Source organism: Apteryx rowi, unplaced genomic scaffold (assembly GCF_003343035.1).
Source record: "Apteryx rowi isolate R43461 unplaced genomic scaffold, aptRow1 scaffold_181, whole genome shotgun sequence".
Classification (NCBI taxonomy): domain Eukaryota; kingdom Metazoa; phylum Chordata; class Aves; order Apterygiformes; family Apterygidae; genus Apteryx; species Apteryx rowi.
This window is the reverse complement of record NW_020448097.1, coordinates 1,649,700-1,669,597: the sequence shown is the minus strand read 5'-3', so window position 1 is coordinate 1,669,597 and position 19,898 is coordinate 1,649,700. Positions and strand designations below refer to the sequence as shown.

General features: G+C 36.1%; 1 long non-coding RNA gene across 4 annotated transcripts in view; it reads right to left on the bottom strand.

Moving 5' to 3' along the window:
* Positions 1-3,158: 3,158 nt before the first annotated feature.
* LOC112963972 overlaps positions 3,159-19,898 on the bottom strand; it is a 55,096-nt gene continuing 38,356 nt past the window's right edge. Inside the window, exons 3-5 of one of the 4 annotated variants that reach the window (XR_003252798.1) lie at positions 5,467-5,708; positions 4,921-4,955; positions 3,159-3,679 (exon numbers count right to left, since the gene is read on the bottom strand). This is a non-coding gene — a long non-coding RNA (uncharacterized LOC112963972). The other 3 variants (XR_003252797.1, XR_003252796.1, XR_003252799.1) reach the window with 3 other exon arrangements.

Here is a 19,898-nt window from a genome sequence, read left to right as displayed (position 1 = left end):
CAACTGAACATTGATAAAGCCCTGGTTAGATACAGCACAACACTATCCATGTTCTCCAGACAGGAACTAGTGCACAAACTAGCATCAATACTTTCAAACTAGACACACAATATTAGTGGAATATCTGTGATTTGACTACTAGCATATCTACTAGCATGACTCCTTCTTCCTCTGCAGCCTGACCTTGTGGCAAGGTCTCCCCCCATTCCAGTGAATGGCTCCTTGTGTCAGTCACATCTTCCTGACCCCACCCCCCTCCCCCAGACAGAGCCTCCACTCTTCTCAGTTGTCCCAAGGATGCCCTAATCTCATTTCTACAAATTCCTCCTCCCTGAAGCTGCAATTTTCAACTTTTTCACCACATACACAGTTTATTATCTCACACCATATCTGTATGTTCCCTTTTCACGCTAATTTCTAACTTAAGTGTTTTCCCAGGTTCCTTACCAGTGTGCATTTCCTACAGCACCTTCCTATCATCTTATTGATTTTAAATCAGTGTGCCCTATTAGATCCTTATTTGATCCCAGAATTGTTCTAAAAATTGTGCCTAAGACCCTATTAGCAAAGGGCAACCCACGTGAAGCTGCAAGCCCACGTTGCAAAGTAAAGGAAATAAAGGTTTTGTTTAAGAGAAGTGCAAATAATTGACAAACCTTAAACACGAGCAAAGATTCATTTTCCTGAGCCACAATCTCTGACACTAAACTATTCAAGTTGCTTTTCTTTTCTGAAAAGATAGCCAAGATGGAATGTTTCAGCCCAAAATGGTTTTTTTTAATATAACTTTTGTGATAATAAAACCCATTTTTGATATTTTCAAATGTAATATATTCCAGTATGTTTCCTATTAAAAGTCCTCTCCATTTTTTTTAATCTTTTCAGAATATTAGATCTGCAAGACAAATCAGAGTGCTTTATCCCAACATTAATTGTATTAGCTTCACATCAAGAAAACCAGATAAACAAATAACCCGTATGCACAAATCAGTATTAGCAATAAGGGATTCATTATAGAAACAAGCTATACAAAAATGCAAACAATCATTATAGAGGAGTTACTTTAGCTTTCCTGATAATGCTCCCTTAGCAAAGCAAAAGTGCGTACAATAAGAAGGTGTTTGTTCCTTGTGCCATTATCTCCAATTTAAATCTATACATATATGCCAATGAAATGCACTGGTGCAGAAAGCTGCATATTTATTAAAACAATAGTGGATTACATCTTGTAAAACTGTTGCAATTAGGGGCCATCTCCTCACTTAATGCACATTTCACCCTCTCACGAAAGCAATGGAGCTATGTTGACTTACAGTAGCTGAGAATCTGGTAATTACATGTTATCACTATTTATAAAGATGAATATAAATATTTCTGCATTCAAATTCTTAGACATAATTGCTAGCTTTGTACAAAAAGGAAAGCAGTACACGCTGAGGGAACATCATCAAAGATGGCTTGGTATACACCACATGTACATTAAAAATACCACAACGTTCTCTAGTTTTTATGTTCTTGCCCGCCAAACTTGCAGTGATGAATAAAATCAGTATGTGATACACTCTGAAAGTTCAGTTGTGCTACCTGCATACAGATCATGTGGAAGAAAAGGGGATACTTGTGTTCTTCATTCATACAACAGTATTTTTAACTAAATCCTATCTGTAGCCAAGCAGTAAAAGCCATACCCCTGCATTTGCATGTAATTCTGAGAAGAATTCTAAGTGAATGATTAAGTCTTTGCTCTCCTATATAAGTACCTGACTTGGATTAAAAAATGGTTCTTAACCAAGGTGAACAACTACGTATGCCATCCTGTCATATCTTCCCCCCTCCTCCTTTCTTTATATAGAAATAACCTTTCCTAACGCAGAATCTTTGTAATCATGGTTTGGTAGAAGTTCCTATTTTCAATTAGCGACTGTTTGTAGGCCTCACCTAAAAGCCACCCGTTTGATTTATAGCATTTTCGAAATTACAGGAATTAAAATCTTCTTCCCTTTTCTTCCTCCCTTTCCATTAACAGAGGATCTAAGTTGCAGAGTAACACTATCATGTTCGTTTTGGTAAATGATCAAAATCAGAGCTTCAAATTTCTGTCTGTAATTTCAGCCTTTTCTATCATAAATTAAAGGTAAACAAAAAGCTGGGGCAAACAAGTGGCACCTTTTCACATCTTCAAGCTTTAATTCATACTGTCCCTCTAATTTTCTTCCTCACAGCCACTTTTTCTCCACATTTAAAAGGAATAAGCTAAAGCAAAAATAAACTAAAGCCATCAAAAATGTAGAAAATAATTATATTTATTGTAATAGCTGTAAGTAAACGTGAGCTACCTTATAGCAGCAGTTATCAAATATTTTCTTAACAAATCCTGTAGATCTAGACAACAAGAGGACTTGTCTGCTCTGTATTTGTGCAGTACCATGCAAGAGAGGAGGGGAGGGGTCTCTTGTAATAAATTTTATTAACCAGTAAAAGGAAAAAATTATAAAATGACAGATGGCCAGGGAAAGGACAGGGGGCAAAGATGTATTACAAGCCTAACTTTTTAATTTAAAAGTGTTATTCTTTCTTAAGAAAAAAAATAATCCCTGAAGTCTGAAARTACTGGATTTTTTTATTATTGGTTTGGCTTTTAGGTGATGTGGGAGGCTTGTTTTAAGTAAATGAGAATCATAAATCAGCAAGTCTAAAATAGTAATATATCCCATCCTTTTCAGGTCTCCAAATACCGGAAACCCTAAGTCTTGGCAAAATAGCACGCTAGAAGCTTTAACAAATACCAGTCTGTTTTAGAATTTCAAGTTTGACCAAAACAACTACAATGAAGAAAAAGTGATTCAACAACTACCTGAAAATTTAGACCACCACGAGAAATTCAGCCTCTGCTGGCTGTAGAAAGAAGGAGCTCCAACCTGCTAAAGGAAAGCCATTACTCTCTGGTCATCTGGTATTCTTATGAAAATGAGGTATTCTTATGAGAACTCAGACAACAGCTGACCCATGCCATTATGGTATAATGTTAACATACTGACCTCTTTCACATTAGGACATGACTAAAGAGATGCAGAGCTTAAATTTCACTCAGCAGTGCAGAAAATTCTCGAGTCTTCTCTAGTCACGTTGAGGCTACCTTCTATAAAGAAGGAGGCTGCCTTTATAAACCGTACTGTCACTACCCAGGAGCTCTCAAGCTACACATCCTGAATTATTATTCCATAACTACCCAGAAATATAAAATTTACCAAAGCCATTCTTAAGAGGATATAGTCTCCCCCAAACCTGACCAGGTTTCAGTCTGCAATGGGTTCTTTCTGGATTCTGATTTTTTCCATTTGGAACTTTAAGTCAATCTACATGCCTCTGGCCAAACACCTAATATACTGCAAAAGACAAAGAAAATCACTAATCTGAAATCCAGGGAACTATCAACTGACTTTATTATAGAGGCATACAATGTCTTCAAGAGGATGCTGTTCTACAGTCTTATTCAGCTCTTAGAACATCTCCAAAAAAAGCGTCCTAGGCTAACACTTTGTCATATAAAGTTTCCAAAAAAGGGAAGATAAACAATTTGATCTTTTAAACCAGTCTTTTCTGTCTCTCTTCTCTTCCACACTTCTCACTAGCTCCAATCATCATTCCTCTTGCACTTGTCAGAAGAAACTATATATACCTGCACAAATCATATGACAAACTAGAATTCATGCAAGAAAATCAAAGTAGAGGTGCTTTTGCACAAACAATGTGAAATGTTATACAGCTTTTTTTTTTTTTTTTTTTTTAAGTAATTTTCAAATCACATATACCACACTTAAGACAGAACAACATTTAATGTTCAGTTTGACTTGTCAATGTACACTAGGTATGAATGTCATCACAACAAAGCTCTATCCAGGTTTCACTGGGGGTAAAAAGACCATCTTACCATGTGGTATTCTATAAGTCTCAGATGCTTACACTGAGGAAACACTATCACTACAAGTTGTTCCAGTGTCAGAAGCGTAGGTAAATCTTGCTATACAGCAAAGCTCCAGCTCCAAATTCTCAGTGGAGTCATATAAGCCACTCCAAGATTCACTATACATATCCTGTGCAAAAGTTATCGTGTGCACATGCTTAAAGCCACTCCAGGAAGTCAGGTCCTCTGCACAGTATAAACATTTTCTAGAATAATGTATGAACTACACACAAAAGAGCCTTTTACATATTCTCAGGTCAATACAAACAAATCATTTTATTATTCTGAAACATTTTGCTTCAGAGATGTAGAAGTTATTTTATTATAATGATTACACTACAGCTCTAAAGAGAGCAAAGTAGCTCATATTGGAGTTCTGTTTCGATGAGTAGCTAGTTCAGGTATGTCTGAATTAAACACTAGTTACAATAGTGCAGACAGGCTGCCGGACTTCTGTCTGAAACAGGGTTTTCTCCTTTTCTCCTTCTTCCTCTTCCAGATTAAAATCAACATGGATAAAAGTCAGTACCTTCTTACCAGATTTTGATTGTCCAGCAGCAGCTGTAGAAATTCAATACAGAACCCCCCAAAGAGGCAGGTGCTTACGGGGCAAGATTTGACAATTAATTGGACAGACATTCTAACTTGGACTGCTTGAGATGAAACTGCGTTCTGTACCAACATTTTCATTTAACTTTTTCAGTTGAGATTAGTGAAACATGAATAATACAGCATATATTTCAGTCAAACATTAAAAAAAAAATTTTTTTTTTGATACTAGATGTAGGTGTTTCTTCTGACAGTACTGCAATTAAAAAACCTAAATAACTGACTGTGAGGAAAGGCCCTCCCCAACTGCAACACAGCTAATATACAGCAACATCTCAGTTCTCTTCAAAAGAGATTGTTTCACCCAAACACCAACATTCACCTCTGATATAAAGCAATTTACTTACCTTGTGCCTGCATTTAAGTACAACACCATAGGCTCCTGAAACAAAGAAGAAAAAAGCTAACCCATCTCAAAACAGGAAAAAAAGCAGTAAAGTGAAACAATTTTCAGTCACCTCCTGGCTATAGGAATAGTATTGTTGCCAGTATTATTATCCTAAACTTGCACATAAAGGTACCTTACTAAGTATTTGTACATTGAAACAATTCTTTAAAATTGCTTAAATGTAAATGGATTTTAAAATGCTGCAATTTTTTGAAAACTTTCTTGCAGAGATAAGTTTGATAATTTGCATCTATCCAGCAAATACTACTAAAAGTTCTTATAATAAATTTAAAAAACCCTGTCCCGTTTCTTTCATCTTCCAAACGTTTTCCTCCACCTGAGATTAAATGAGAAAAAAATTTTAAAGAATAATTTGATGTTTCTTAAGATTTGAATACAAATGATATTTTGCAATGATATTTTGCTAATGAAAACTTATTACCAAAGAGCACTAAGTCAACTCCATGTACAAGTAGAATTCATTTTTGATTAAGATATTACTTACCTTCACCTACAACCCCAAGGATCTCAAATTTATTCATCACATTACCAATGTTAGGAATCTTCATCAAGACAAATTCCTCTTATGGTGAGAGCCACAAAACATGGCACGGAGGGGAGTGTCCAAAGGTTTTGCAGAAGGCAATTATGAAAAGTCTCTTGAAATGGGGTGGGGGGGGGGGAAATCCACCTTGACCAACTGGACTTCTTGCACACTTTCCTAATTTCTAGGCAGTCAGTAGCTTCCTGGGGAAAGAAGGGAAAATAACATAATGAGTATCTTGTTTTATTTCAATAAAAGAAAGCAGTGGTGTATATACTCTCAATATTGTCTAACAGAATGGCAGCAGACAGAATTAATTTACTTCTACATTTCACGGTCAAGAGAACTCAGCAGCATGTATAAAGGACTGAACCTATTAAGAATATATATCTGACAGATAGCACAGCTGATCTTGTAATCCCATACTCGGGATGTCTGTTAAAATAATAAATAACTTGCATTAAAAATATTTCCTACAAGGGAGAAGAGGACAAAAAAGTTGCTGGGAGTTACCACAGTAGGTATAAATACACCTATAAATACTCATGTTCTCTCTTCAGTTTATTTTGGCAGGTAGGTATAAAAATACATTGTGTTTAGTCATTTTATTCTTTATTCACTCTAGTGATAGAAAGGATAAAGTAGAAAGGACACTAATCACTAGAAAATGTTCTGCTGCTATTATTCTCTATGATTATTAAAAAAAGAAAAGTAACTATTTGCTAGACTGACTGGCAACTAGTTTTAAAAGATTATACACATTATCAGTTTATTTAAGAGAAACGTACTAAAAACCAAAATACTTTTACAAGATTTTTTTTCCCTCCATGTTTTCCAACCATTGAAGAAGTCAAATGATAAATCAAGGACAGGGAGAAGAACAATGTTTTTTGTGTCATATGTTGGTTTTAGACTCCAACCACAACTCTTCTACAGTCTTAGAAGGCTCATAAACTAAACTAAACTAAACAAACAAACAAAAAAATCTATCTAGGTTTGGTTTTGCTAGTTCAAATTGTATCCCCCCCCCCCCAATATTAGGGTGTATACCACATGCTCTAAAAAAGAGGGGAAAAAAGATAAAATAATTTCACCACAAAATGGAAATACGGAATCTCCACAATTCAGTGCTCTGAGAACGGGACTGCTCACGAGGAACAACATGGCAGGACAGAAGTGAATTCATACAATTAACTTATGTATAATGGATGAGTGACCTAATGTTATTGGCTTCAGCTCACACAAACAACTAAACTGCTGTTTTAGCATTAGCTATGGGTGCTGGCAAAAGCAATGCCATGACCGAGTCAAACATAACAAAGAGGGCGACTCAAGGTGGAGGGAAATTATAATGACACTAGCCTCAGCAAGACACTGGAAGGTAAGTTTTGGGGGGATCGTGTTTTTTAAAAGCAATTTAAGAGTTAATCAACCAGGGTATTTTGGAAACAAACTTTGAAAATGAAGAAGCTACCTATTCCTTAATAGAATAATTCAGTAACTTAATTTACTGTTTTTAATTAATCAGTATTTTTATTTACTTGTACATTTTATAAAATATCCTCTCCTTTCCCTTCCAAACACTCTTTTCCCACCTCACTTTGCATCCCCTTCTAACAAACCCCTTTGTGCTGTTTGTCCAGGCTTTCTGCATACAGTAACGAACTACCAAATGGGTTCATTGAAGAGGAGGCCCATCGGAGCGGTTGTAGCTACCAACATCAGAACACAGGGAGCTGTTTTTGGCACCCTACTAAAACAGGTTTGTGCTAAGCAAACAGGCACAGCTAGCTACCCACAGACTGTAGATCAGCAATGGGAATACTGCTAGAAAGACATTGAAAGAGCCATTAATGCTATAACATAAACAAGAAAACAAAACAAGGCATGTTCAGAACAGCAAAAATACTTGTCAGAAAGAAGGGAACATTCAGAAACTATATATTCTGCTTTCTATTAACACTATTCAACAATGTCACCAAATCTGCTACTTCAGTTTCCAAGATCTATCAGAAGTTTCTCCATTGACAAGTCTTTCTAGAAACTATCTTGTGATAAAATTCATTACTTTTCCGCTTCTGTCATTACCATATATTGCCATTCTGCCTTACAATGTACACAATAATTTTTTGATCTAGTTAACTAGATAACTAGTTGATCTAAACAGTGAAGAAGCTCATGAGATAATGTAGCAAAAACTTTACAAGAAGTTTAGATACAGGTTCCTCTTTCCCTTCATTTATAATTTCTGAAATTCTAATTAACCACTCACATTTTGGGAATATAATTGTAGTTTTTCAGTCAAACTTTGCTGCCTACAGCTTGTGATTGACATTTTTTTAAAATACAGTTTGGTAAGGATAATCAGTATGCATCCTATTTTTATTGGGAATAAAGGTTAGATTTACTGCAGCTATTTACTGAGCTAACTTTCCTTTCTGAAATTTGGTATTACACATCTCCCCACAAACATGCCTTTGCCTTCTAATTGTGGAGGGTTTTTTTTGTTTGTTTGTTTTTAAAGTAAGAGCCACAGAAAACTAGTTTGCTCATTACATTAGTGCTCCTGGACGCACGTCATCCAGGACAGCATTCATATGCTTCTGCCTATAGGAAACTACATGTCAACTCAACTCACATATCAATATTCATAAACCAACAACAGTAAACTTTGACTATACCAAACCCACAAACCAGTTTTTAACATTCTATCCAAAATGCAGCCCAACAGACAGCAAAGATAATATAAATGCACATATAATGGAATTCCCAAAAGAAAAGTGCACTTAAGTGAGCTGCCTCTTTTGCCCTAGCTCCATGGTAACCTTTGTGCACAGCTCTGCTGTGAGCACATTATGATAACATAATCTGGAAATGAAGAGGACAGCTAAAGAAAAAGTCATCAGAAGAAAAATGGCACTCAGAAGCAGCAGTTCACATTTAAAAACTTGTTTGCCCTAGCTGTTTTGCCACATCTCCTCAAGCAGGGCACTAATTCAAACTAGTTCCTTCCTTTAAYGCTAGTGAATTCAGGCTAAATTGAAGTAACAGGTAGCTATGCTCATCTAATTCCTACCTGCTCCACTGTTCTAGATTTATCAAATGTAATGAGAAGCAGAAAAAAAGGCATTATTTGCTTATTGTGGACACAAAGCCCAGACTTGTTCTCTAACCATACAAGAGAAGGGCTGGTTAACAGAAGCCTCCCAAAACATGACCCTTGTTTTCCCTCAAAGAACGAACTCCAGCTGCTTCAAGACAAATTGTGCATATTCGTTTGAGATCTTTGCTACCAAAAGCTGCTGAAAGACTGAAAACAATCACTATGAATACTTCAGTCTTTGCCTACTGCTTAGAATACTTGATCAATGACAGCACCCAGTGAACTTTTGTGGGGAGGTTTCTTATTTTTAAAAGGCACTGGGCTTGTTAAGACTGTTTAAAACCAAAACTACTGATTCTTGCAGGGAATGTGATTGTATTACCTGAACTCCATGAACTATGCTGAGAGTCTTGTGAATGGTAGACTGGGCAACTGTAATACAACCTTGAAGTTGAAACCAAAAGATAATTTTAAAAAATTATCCATAGCAAGAATTACTTTAGTCTGTAACTTAGTGAAGACAGTCTGGATCCTTTCAAGAGGCTGAACACTGGAAATAGCCCTGCAATGAAAACCTTACAAATAGCCATCACAATTTTTTTTCTGCACACTGAGTAGCATATAGGTCTGTTTTAATATCGTTGACTGTTTTAATATTGGTAATTAATTTGCCTGCTGGCTAGAACTATAAACCTTGCAGAAGGGGAAAAACGGCCATTCTTTACCTCTCAAAGGTTCACAACAGAGAAATAGCACTCGTTTTCTTAAGATCCCTTCCTGAGGCAACGAGATTCACAGCACATCAACTATTTACAAATGAAACAACAGATCTCTGAGATGGTCTCAATGTTATTCTGACATTCTGCAAAATCCTGAGCTAATTCAGAAAAATGAGACGCCATGAGATGAACAAACACAAATTAGTCTCACTTAATGCAGAACTGTAATAGTAGAGGATTTTAATAAAATTATTTTGTAATAGCATGTAGGGCTTATATATCAAATATAAAAAACTGCATAAACATTCTGGGAATGAACATATAGAGTCTATCATAGTGATGTGGTACCTGATCATTTGCATTTAAATTAAAACAAGGGGGGAGAAGAAAACCTCACCCTTTACCCAATTTCATTTCTCTTCATGACCATTAAGAGTTTTAGAGCAACACCCAAAAGCATCTAACTTTCACATTCTCACCAAGGCCTCAATCCTAAATAAAAATGTCATTCATTATTTCATAATTATCAACCAGATGCAAAAAAAAAAAAAAATCCATCTTTTTTTTTTTTGCTAAGATCTACCTAACTATGCAATCAGAGAAATTTTCTGAGTTATTAAAAAAGTAGAAATTTGTCTTCACAAAATTTGCAGCAACTTCACAACAACTTCACAACAACTCTCTGTTCTAGAAATAGACCATTAGCTTTTGAAGTATCATTCATTTTATACATCAAGACAGAAAGGGTGCAAACTTGACCCTGCTGAAGTCAGTTACAAACTTTCATTTGACTTCAAAGTCATCCATTAACTTTTAAAAAAGCTTCTTACCAATTAGTAAACGCCCCTCACTCTCCTAAATCAAGAAATCAACTTAATCATCTGTTTTTTTTTTTAATTGATTATTTTTACTCACTCAGAAGATGTGACTAAGAATTTCTAGAGGCCAGGTACACTTTCATCTGTTTATTAAAAAAAAATACTGGGTCAAGCAAACAAACATAGAACAATTTCCAGCATATAAGTGTCTGTCTTTGATAGTTATAGATTAATTCAAGCCCTGGCATGTCTTCTGTCGCACAAGGTACACATACGAAAGGAAGCATTAACTGCCTCTATTAGTCATTATGTACCACTACTTCTTCTTCCTTCTCCTCTCCATTATGTGTTGTTCTATTTCTTGGTGTTTTCCAGGAAAACATTCATAACATTACAAGCACCTGATCAAGTGTGTGATCAGGCAGAATATGCAAGGGGCAAGGTTAAGAAGATAGATGGAGATACTTTTCTGGATTTACTGATCCTGAAGAATGTGCCAGGAGTATTATGGTTTCTCTTACTGATCAGGAAGAACAAATTGAGTGTGTAAACAGTTATAAGAAGGAAGCTGGTAGTAATATTCTGACTGGGAGACTGGAGCAAGAGAAATATGGCTATATCGTTAGTGATGAAGTTTTGAGAGTTCCTGCCAGTCCGGTTGCTCCATTTTCAATAAAGCTGCCACTTGTTATTCCCATTTTATAAAGAGAAAGTAGATCTTCTAGTGGGACAAGGTAGATGACAAAGCCATGAAGACTTCATACCACGAACCTTCCCACACCTGTACAGAAAAAAAAAAAAAAAAAGCAAGCATCTGAAGAGAGAAAAAGGCAAGAAGAATCTGTAGTTAAGCAAGCAAGCCTTTATTCATACACTAAGCTTCAATCTAGACTCTTCTGCTCATCAAAAATGTATGAATGAAAAAGAACAGTTGGCAAAAATAAATGCAAAATAAAAAAAACTTGTCAAACTTGAACACACTCAAATTTTAATTATGTAAGAACAAAATACCAGGGTTGCTTGCACCAGCTCACAATATTAAGTTTTTAAAGTTCAACTCCAACAAGCTTTTTTTTAACCATACTAATGTCATTGTTAGAACTTAACTGTTTCGGGGGGGGGGGGTGTTTTGTTTTTGTTAGTTTTTTTTTTTTTTAATAGCTGTTGATACACTGAAAACTACCAACTCACCTCCATGACTGATACATTTTTGGAATGCCATCTTCACATAGCTGGCATAAAAGGCAAATACCTCCCCCCCTCCATGCAAAAGATTGGGGGGAAAAATGAATCTGAACAAAGCCATCATCCTGCAGCAAACAGAAGACTAGAAAAGGGTTTGAATCAGCTCCAATCTATTAAAGATGCCTGCTTGGTTAAATTCCCAAAGGAAAACTGAGCTTGGAGACCAAGACACCAGTTATGATTCAGTTTGTTTCATCTTGTTCTGTTAGCGCTCTTCCTTCTGCATGCAAGTACAGATTCAAAAATAAATTCAGCTTGTCCTGAATACATAAACTAAATTCACTTCTCAGGATTAAAACGCAGGATTTATGAGCTTCTCTAACAGCTGTAGCCAACTTAGAAAGAGTGGGTGCCTAGCAGGATGCTTCTGCGACTACAGTGACAAAAAAGCAGACCCATTATCAGAGTGCTGAGCACACACGCAGCTCCCCTGAGTCATAACAGAAGGACAGGAAAGACAATTTTGCTTCCATTTTAGTCTTCTTCCTCTGTGATAAGAACCTTAAGAAATATGTGTATTGTGGGTGTGACAGTTCATACGCACTTTTTGGTTGCCCTTATGCACGCTGGGCATTCTTCACCATACCTGCAGCAACACTTGACTAAAAAGAGCCACTGTTCAAAGGATAATGCTCACAAACAACAAGCTGGTAAATTCAAAGCCTTAGCAGTTTCATTTGGCACAAGACACACATTCACTTCAAATGGAAGAGCCCAACTCTGTAGGGGAAGGAAAGCACGTGTCTGATTACTGAGATTCCTTTAGACAAAGGGGGCCTTTTTTTTGTTTGTTTGTTTGGTTAAAAGATAAAAGAATGCTTATTTGACAATTAAATATCTTCCCATGGAGGAAGCTAACGCTTTCCAACCTGATATAGTATTTAAAGTGTTCCTATTGGAAGATGCTTCTTCCATTTTAATTTTTCCTTCTCTCAGAAAACTACTCCCCAGTAATATCCTACACTCATTTGTCATACTGCTTACTATTTAGTCCCATATTTTCTTTGACAATCTGCCATGGACTTTAAATCTCCAGGCTATAAAATAACATTACTGGCATAGTTTTTTCATCTTTAATAATTACCAGAAAAGCTACTATTTTCAAAGAGTTCCATATTAAGCGTCACTTTGTGACTCAACCCCACATTTGTGTCTGAAGCTTCATGATTAGAAGAAAAAAAAAAAAAAGATTGAGCATTAAAGTCATCCCTCTTTACCACAAAAAGAAATGAGCATATCCAGGCAAAATCTTGAGCAAAGGGAATTCTTGTCCAAGAAAAGTATAATATATTATCTTTAAGAAAACATATTAGAAGCCCTAAACAGCTGCTGAATTGGAGAAGTGCTCTAGGGTTTGAGCTAAGCAGATCTGTGGAAAGAAAGGGGCTCTCAAGTTCTGCTGTCAGGCTCACTAGCAGCATACTCTCAAAAACCACTCTGCTACTTGCTCCTCAGTCTCTTGATCTTCAGTTCAGCCCAGGTTCCCATCTGTAATGGTAGTAATCACTAATTCTGCATCAGCAATATTATAATACCATGCTATCATCAGACAAAGCAACAGATTTAGAAAACTTGGCCACTTAAATAAAATCATCTGCGCCTTCATAACTGGATCAGCCAGCAAGTCTTTCATACATGCACATGCAAAGCATACTAGTGATTTAAAAGTGCTGTCCCCTAAAAAAAAAGGAGTGAAATTCTTTTAATCTTACCAGCTTTCTCCCCCCTACCAGCCCAGTTTGGTTTTCATTGTTCTATAAACTCCTCTCATTCACTTTCTAAAAATCATATGATCCTCTCTGTCCAAAAAAGCAGAAAAGCAAAAGGTGAATATACAGTATTTGTAAATACCAAATGAATGCTGAAACTAAATTCTGTGGTTATTCTAATACAGATCAAAATAACCACAATGACTACTCTCCCTTGTAATTTTCAAACATATCATTATATACAGATTGCTGGTTCACTATCTGGAGTGAAGGGAAAAAAAACATTTTTTCTTTAAAAAGACATACCACAGATTTGGAACAAACAGAAAAATATGAGGTGGAGAACCCCACAATTTTTTTAGTGGTAAATTAGTACAAGAAAACACCGTACACCCTAGAGAACAGAAAAAAATACTCTAAGCTAGTAAAATATTTATCAGTTTTCTACCATTTGATCTTGATGCATTTTCCAGGCGGGCAGAGCCATTTTACTTAAATAATGCCAATCCATCTTCTACAAAATTAATCTTGCAAAGAATGCCTTCAAAAGTTCTCAATAAAGGACAAAAAGAAGTCACTCAATTACTGTTGCGACAACAAGTATTTTACTTGTTTGCTTTTCAACAAAATGACAAATGATTCCTGAATTAATACAAATAAATTAATGGGATATTTCTTATATGAGAACTTTGAATGCTTTGAGTTCTTCTGAGAATTGGTTTCACTTCCCAACTCAGACATTGAAAAAATCAAGAAGCCAGTATTTTGGTTTTCTCTTGGACTACGGAAACAAAAGAACTGTTAGTGATTTATTAAATCTTCTATTCTGCAGAAAGTCCATTTTAGTCTACATGATATTTATTCTACATCACATAATCTGTGGTTTTGGTTTGTTTTAATAAACAGCAATTTAATTTTTAAATCAGATTCAACATCGGTTAATATATCAGAAACTTCTCCCTCCTAAGAAACTTTGCCTTTGATATTTTAATAATCTTTCAAACCAATGTAATCCCCAGCCATGCAAACACAGGCTGCTTCTTGAATAAATTCACATTAGTATGCAAGCACATGTACAGGAAATATATTTAAAGAGACAACTCAAAGACCTATCATAATTGTTTTTTTCTCCAGAAAAGTCACTAGGAGTGATTAAACCACCTGGTGGGCAAACAGTGGACAATTTTTTTTTTTTATCTAAAGTCTCTCAATCGACCTCAAATCAACTTGCTCCAAAACAAAACTCAAAACCCAGAACTCCAAACTGAACCCTGTACAAATACCTCACTGCATGAAATTCAGGAGCGATCCTTCTTAATCTGAAGACATTACTACTAATCCATTAAGCATTAAAGGCTATTCCAAGGAATTTACCCTAGATTTGCAGATTTCAGAGAAAACATTGAATATACTTACAATAAATACACCTAAATATTTTCAATATTAACACTTTATAGCCTTTGATTATGCTGTCTGTTACAAGGGTAACTGGACACTGCCCACATGTTAAAACAAAAAACAAAACAAAACACCCATAACCACCACACACACACACATCTCCTTTCCCACCATTCATGGTTAGAAAGGGTCTGTTAAACACAGAAACTTGAACAAATCCATTAAGTGAAATCCAAGTCAGGAAGATTGCTTTCTAAAGAAGTGCAGACTGCATTAAGACCTATGGCTAATCTAACTAGCAGAAGTTAAATAAAAAAAAAAAATCCACATTCCTAAGAAAACAAAAACCTCAAATCTCTATCTCAATCAATGTGAGCTTCCTTTACCAGAGGCTGAAAACTTTGGCTCTGCTGGAATACAGCATCCACAGGATGCCATGGAAGCAGCAGCAATGGATCAACTAGGAAGGGCAATCCTAGGGAGGACTTTGAATATCTAGCTGAAAACCTTGAAATGAACTTTGCATTCAGTGCAAACCTACTGCAGAGAAAGTACAGCAATGGAGCAATCAACTTGTGGTGCTACAAGAGATGAACTCATTTCGAGGTACCTGGAACACTCTTAAGCGGAGGAGCTTCATCTTGATATGTAAGTCAAGGCAAATGTATTTGGAAGACATATTAAGGTGGCCAGGTCTGTTCCCTGAAAGTGTAGGCACAACATGTCATTGAAGTAAAAATACAAAAAAAAAAAAAAGACATCAGATTGAACTTATGATCTCATCCAAAAGCAACAAAAATCAGCCTGACAAAGAGTCAGGCAAAACAGTGAAGACCAGAATATGACATTGTGAACAAGATCATATTCTTATCTTCACTGCTCCTAGCTGCATCAGTGTATTATTGAAAAGTTCACCTGTATGAAAGAAAAGCAGACTGGGAGCAACACTTACTCATCCTTATACTATGTGGTTTCTCTAAGCACAAAATTTAAATTCTATTGAAATTATACCAAAAGTGTGGGGGGGATCTACCTTTGAATATTTGTACTTAAAAATCTGTTTTAAAAATAATAAGATCAAGTGGTTGCTGTTTTAAAACTTAACTGGAATGTCAACTTTCTGGAATAGACCTTCTGGTTTAGAAGTGAGCAAGCTCTCCTTGGGCTCCAAACTGAGAGGGTGCAAGTCAGCCCTAGGTTGGAAGACGTATACTAGTACTAGCGTGTTACAACGCAGGGGGTGGTTCTCCTAAGAGGAGACAAGTAAAAGACTACATCCAGTACAGGTGAAGGAAACTGAATTACTAGTAACATAATTATAAAGGTTGACAGTCTGCCATCCCGTATATTTATCCAAGGATAGAGGTGGATCATGGCAAGGCCACGTACCCCCCTTCACACACACTATGAATTTAAGCAACGGCAGGGGAGGGAGATTTGCCATTTCTAARCTTGATAACTCTAATTCTGTACTAACACAGATGAGAGTTTTGATTACTGGAAAAAATTATAAGAAATTGGTGATCCAAGTTTAGATTTATAATCTGCATTTAATTTCTAAAACTTAATGGACTAAAAAAACACCTATTATGAAAACTGATTGCAAAGACTTTTAATCACTTGATGTTCATTTTTCCTCCCCTGTTTCTTTCAACTGCTAGATCCAATTCTCAGGGCTTGTCTTTAACCAGATCTTAAGTGCTTTGATAAAAATAAAATAAAGTAAAAACTTTTTTCCCCTCTGGGTTTTGCTATGAAATAGTTATAAGAATGTCATATTTGCAACCATCCTATGGTACTCGTTCTTTGCCTAAACAGAACTGCTGTGGGAAATAGGAGTCTGAAGTAAATGAAAGTCTCACCATATGACTCAGGAAAAAAAAAACTCCAAAAATATTAGGAGGCAGTTTGCTTCATCTCTGGAAACAGGATGCGGCAATAATTTTTGACTAATAAACAAAATTGTTTTGATGCCAGCCTCTATTAGAACACACACACACACACACACACACACACGTAAAAGTAATAAATTTTCAAGGCCTTGTAACTCAAAGATCTTGTGCCCATCAGTTTCTATTTAATGGTTAAAAGAATAAGATGACTTTTGAAAAAGTCTCACATAACATGGAAACTATCTCCATGTTTGTGTGTGTGAATGTTCAGACAAACTTTCCAAACACAAACGCAACCTGTACCTATTCTCTACCCCCCTCCCCACCATCATTATCCTTGCAAAATATACATATCTAACCAAGTGGGTTTAACTAGTTTTTTTGTCAAGGAGTTGAGTGTTTAAAAAAGCACAATGCAAGAATGTCACAGCACTAGTCAACATTATTATTCTGGCAAAAAAGCTCTGAACTAAATCCAGGAATTTTCTACTGAAAGGCATGAGCTAGTTCATAGAAAAGAAGTGAAAGACACTAGTATTTACAAGTTAGCCACTATATTTAATGTAAAGTGAAGAATCATTGGGACTTTTGACATCCAAACTCAAAGACTAAGTACCAATGGAAAGAATATTTAAATGTAGTTAGGAAATGACAGGGCTTGCTCCCAAGTAGACTGCTTCATGAGTGTTAATAAAACCTCCCTCTGACATACTGATGGCTTACATCTGAAGTGCCAATGGCAGCAGAAGCATGTCTGGATATGTAAGTGACCCAAAAGAGGGACTTGAAAAACAGGTCTTGAAGAAAGGGAGCTGCATCTAAACAGTAAACAGTGTTGGCAGGCCTACCAAAGGACTGGCAAAAGCAGCTTATAATCCTGATTTTCCATCCTACATGCCTTTCTCAATCCTTCCTTCCTTCCTTCCAAGTTTAATTGGGGGGAGATGAAATAGGGAACACAATGCCTGTGGCAAACAGCAAGAAGTGTGGGTGAAGGCAGGAGGGGAGAGGAAGCTGTTGTATGGAAGAGGACAGTGAAAGGCTGGCTTATGGGGAAGTTCTTGCATGAAAGAAAAGATGGGAAAAATACAAGATGATGCTTTAGGCACAAGCACTGAGTTCATCTTAAAGAAGTTACAAGATCCGAGATTTACATGATTAGCTTACAAGAAATATGAACTTACATGGCCCACAAGTCACTATCTGCATAACTGCCTTTTCTGTTTCTAGTATATTTAGTTACTTCTTGTATGAAGAGTCAGAAAACTTTAAGGGAAATGTGTAAGTAGTATTTTTATCAGCTGCAAAGGGATTTGGACACAGAAGTCTATCCCAGCAAATAGCTGTTAGGCAGCTGTAAAAGGAAAGGAAAGTCACAAAACCAAGGAAATAAGGGTTGGCAAAAGCATTGGGCACACCATGCAAGCAAACAGTTGTCTTTCGGAGGACAGAAAAGAACTTCCCCAAGTTCACTTATACATAGTGAAGGATGCTGCTAGTGAACTTCCTTGGTAAAGGACTCTTGCAGTTGAAATCAGGAAGATGAAACAGCTGGCTCTTGTTTACAGTAAACAGCAAGCTGTACAGAACCATATACATATAATGATTATAAAACAGGCCTAAACATTGAAAATTAAGTTTAAGAAATTAAATCTGAATAGTAGCATATAGCTATAGTCCAGAATCTATTACAGACAGTAAATCATGAAGCATTAGCATATTGACCCCATAGCTAATGCACAGAACCAAAAAAGGCACTGCCCAACAAGTGGGAAAACATGTAAGATTGTATTTTTAACCATACTACATTATTTCTTTCCATTCCTTTTCTCCATTTCTAATGTTGGAAGAGTAATCTCTAGTTTTCTCTGTTACCCAGGCACAGTGAGGGATATGATATCTACTCAGACAAAAAAAGTCTGAAATAATTCTTGTGAAGTTCTTTGGATTGCACTAAAGAACTCACTCTTTTCTAACAGTACCACTTTCTTTGTTGCTAAGATTGCATACTAAACTGATTTAAAGGCAGGTTTAATACTAATGGACTTTAAGCCTCTTTTGGTGCTAATTACTCATTTTCTATTCTCCCCTACTCATATTTTAAAAAGAAAAAAAGTCTAATTTCCAGGTGAGTATACCATTGTAGGTTATTTCTTCCTACTAGCACCAAGAAATGTTGTGATTTTTCAGTTCAAAATACAGAGCTGAATACCTACTGCTAGATAGAAAATATATAGGGGACATTTCCAACCCCAAACAAATAGCACCGAAAACCAATTTAATTAGGTAAGAGTCTCCATCCTAAGGTGGAATTTCAAACATGGGATGTTAAATGCATTTCATTCTCTATTTGCATCCATGTTTATAATTGATCAAAATGCTTAGTAGTTTAGAATAACCCCATTTTTCTCTGCTCACATGCTTGAATTTTTTAAAAAGGCAAAATACACTCCAGACAATTTGCACTACAGCATTTTGCAAAGTATTGGAGCTAAAATACTTTTCCACGGGAAGGTATTTACTAGACTGCAGTAATTCTCTTAGTACTTTTAAAGCTTGAAACACACCTTCTGTTGAATGCTATGAGTCAGCTTTAATGACACTGTTATGTTCTATAGCTCTGTAGCTTATGCAAGAGAATTCATTTGCATTAAGCACCCAACTTTAGAAGCCGCCTTCTCTTCTCCATTGTTCATACTGAATAATAGTAAAAAATAGGCTATATCCCCTGTGTGCTCTCTTATTGTTTTATAAGAATAAGTCTGATTAGCTGCCTGTGACATAGAATGTATATAAAATTTTTGGTATAATCGTCTTATGGACACATACTATTCTCCTACATTTTTATATAATTCTTGCAGAAAGCCAGTATGCAGAAAAATATAAAGAGCAAAGATAGGTTTTCATATTTAGTTAAATTGCAGAATTTCAGTCAAGTGATATCTGATCAGCGTTGTTGCTCTTCCTTCCCCTGCACATGAAAGAATTTACAATACCTTAAAAGGACTTAAGTTAGAAGAAAATTAACTTTACAGAAAATGAGGATGAAATACTACAACATGCCAATGCATGGACCAGGCCAGGGTGGGGGGAGGGGAAGGACAGTGCATCTACTGGTACTGGAAACAAGCTTTTAAGAACCTCTTCCTTATTGTTCATAGCTTCTATTCTTGGTGTGAACTTGGCATGAATTTTTTGATAGGGGGACTAAAAATTATCAAGTCTTTTTCTGAAGGATGCAGCAAAACAAACATTCTCCTAAGCTTATAGATTAACTTTTGAAGACTGTTACTGTTCCCATTGGGGCAGCATGCAATGGATTTGACTTTGTCAAGGCATTCAGCAAGAAAAAGGTAGAACGGGACATCTCTTGTCATCATAGGTCTTTTACTTCAAACAGTGGTCCAATCTAAATATAGCATTCTTCCATTTCCTTTGTCCCCTCACTTAACTCAAAAATCACTAGACCTACCTGTAACAGTAAGTTATATTTATGTGGCATTTTTTCC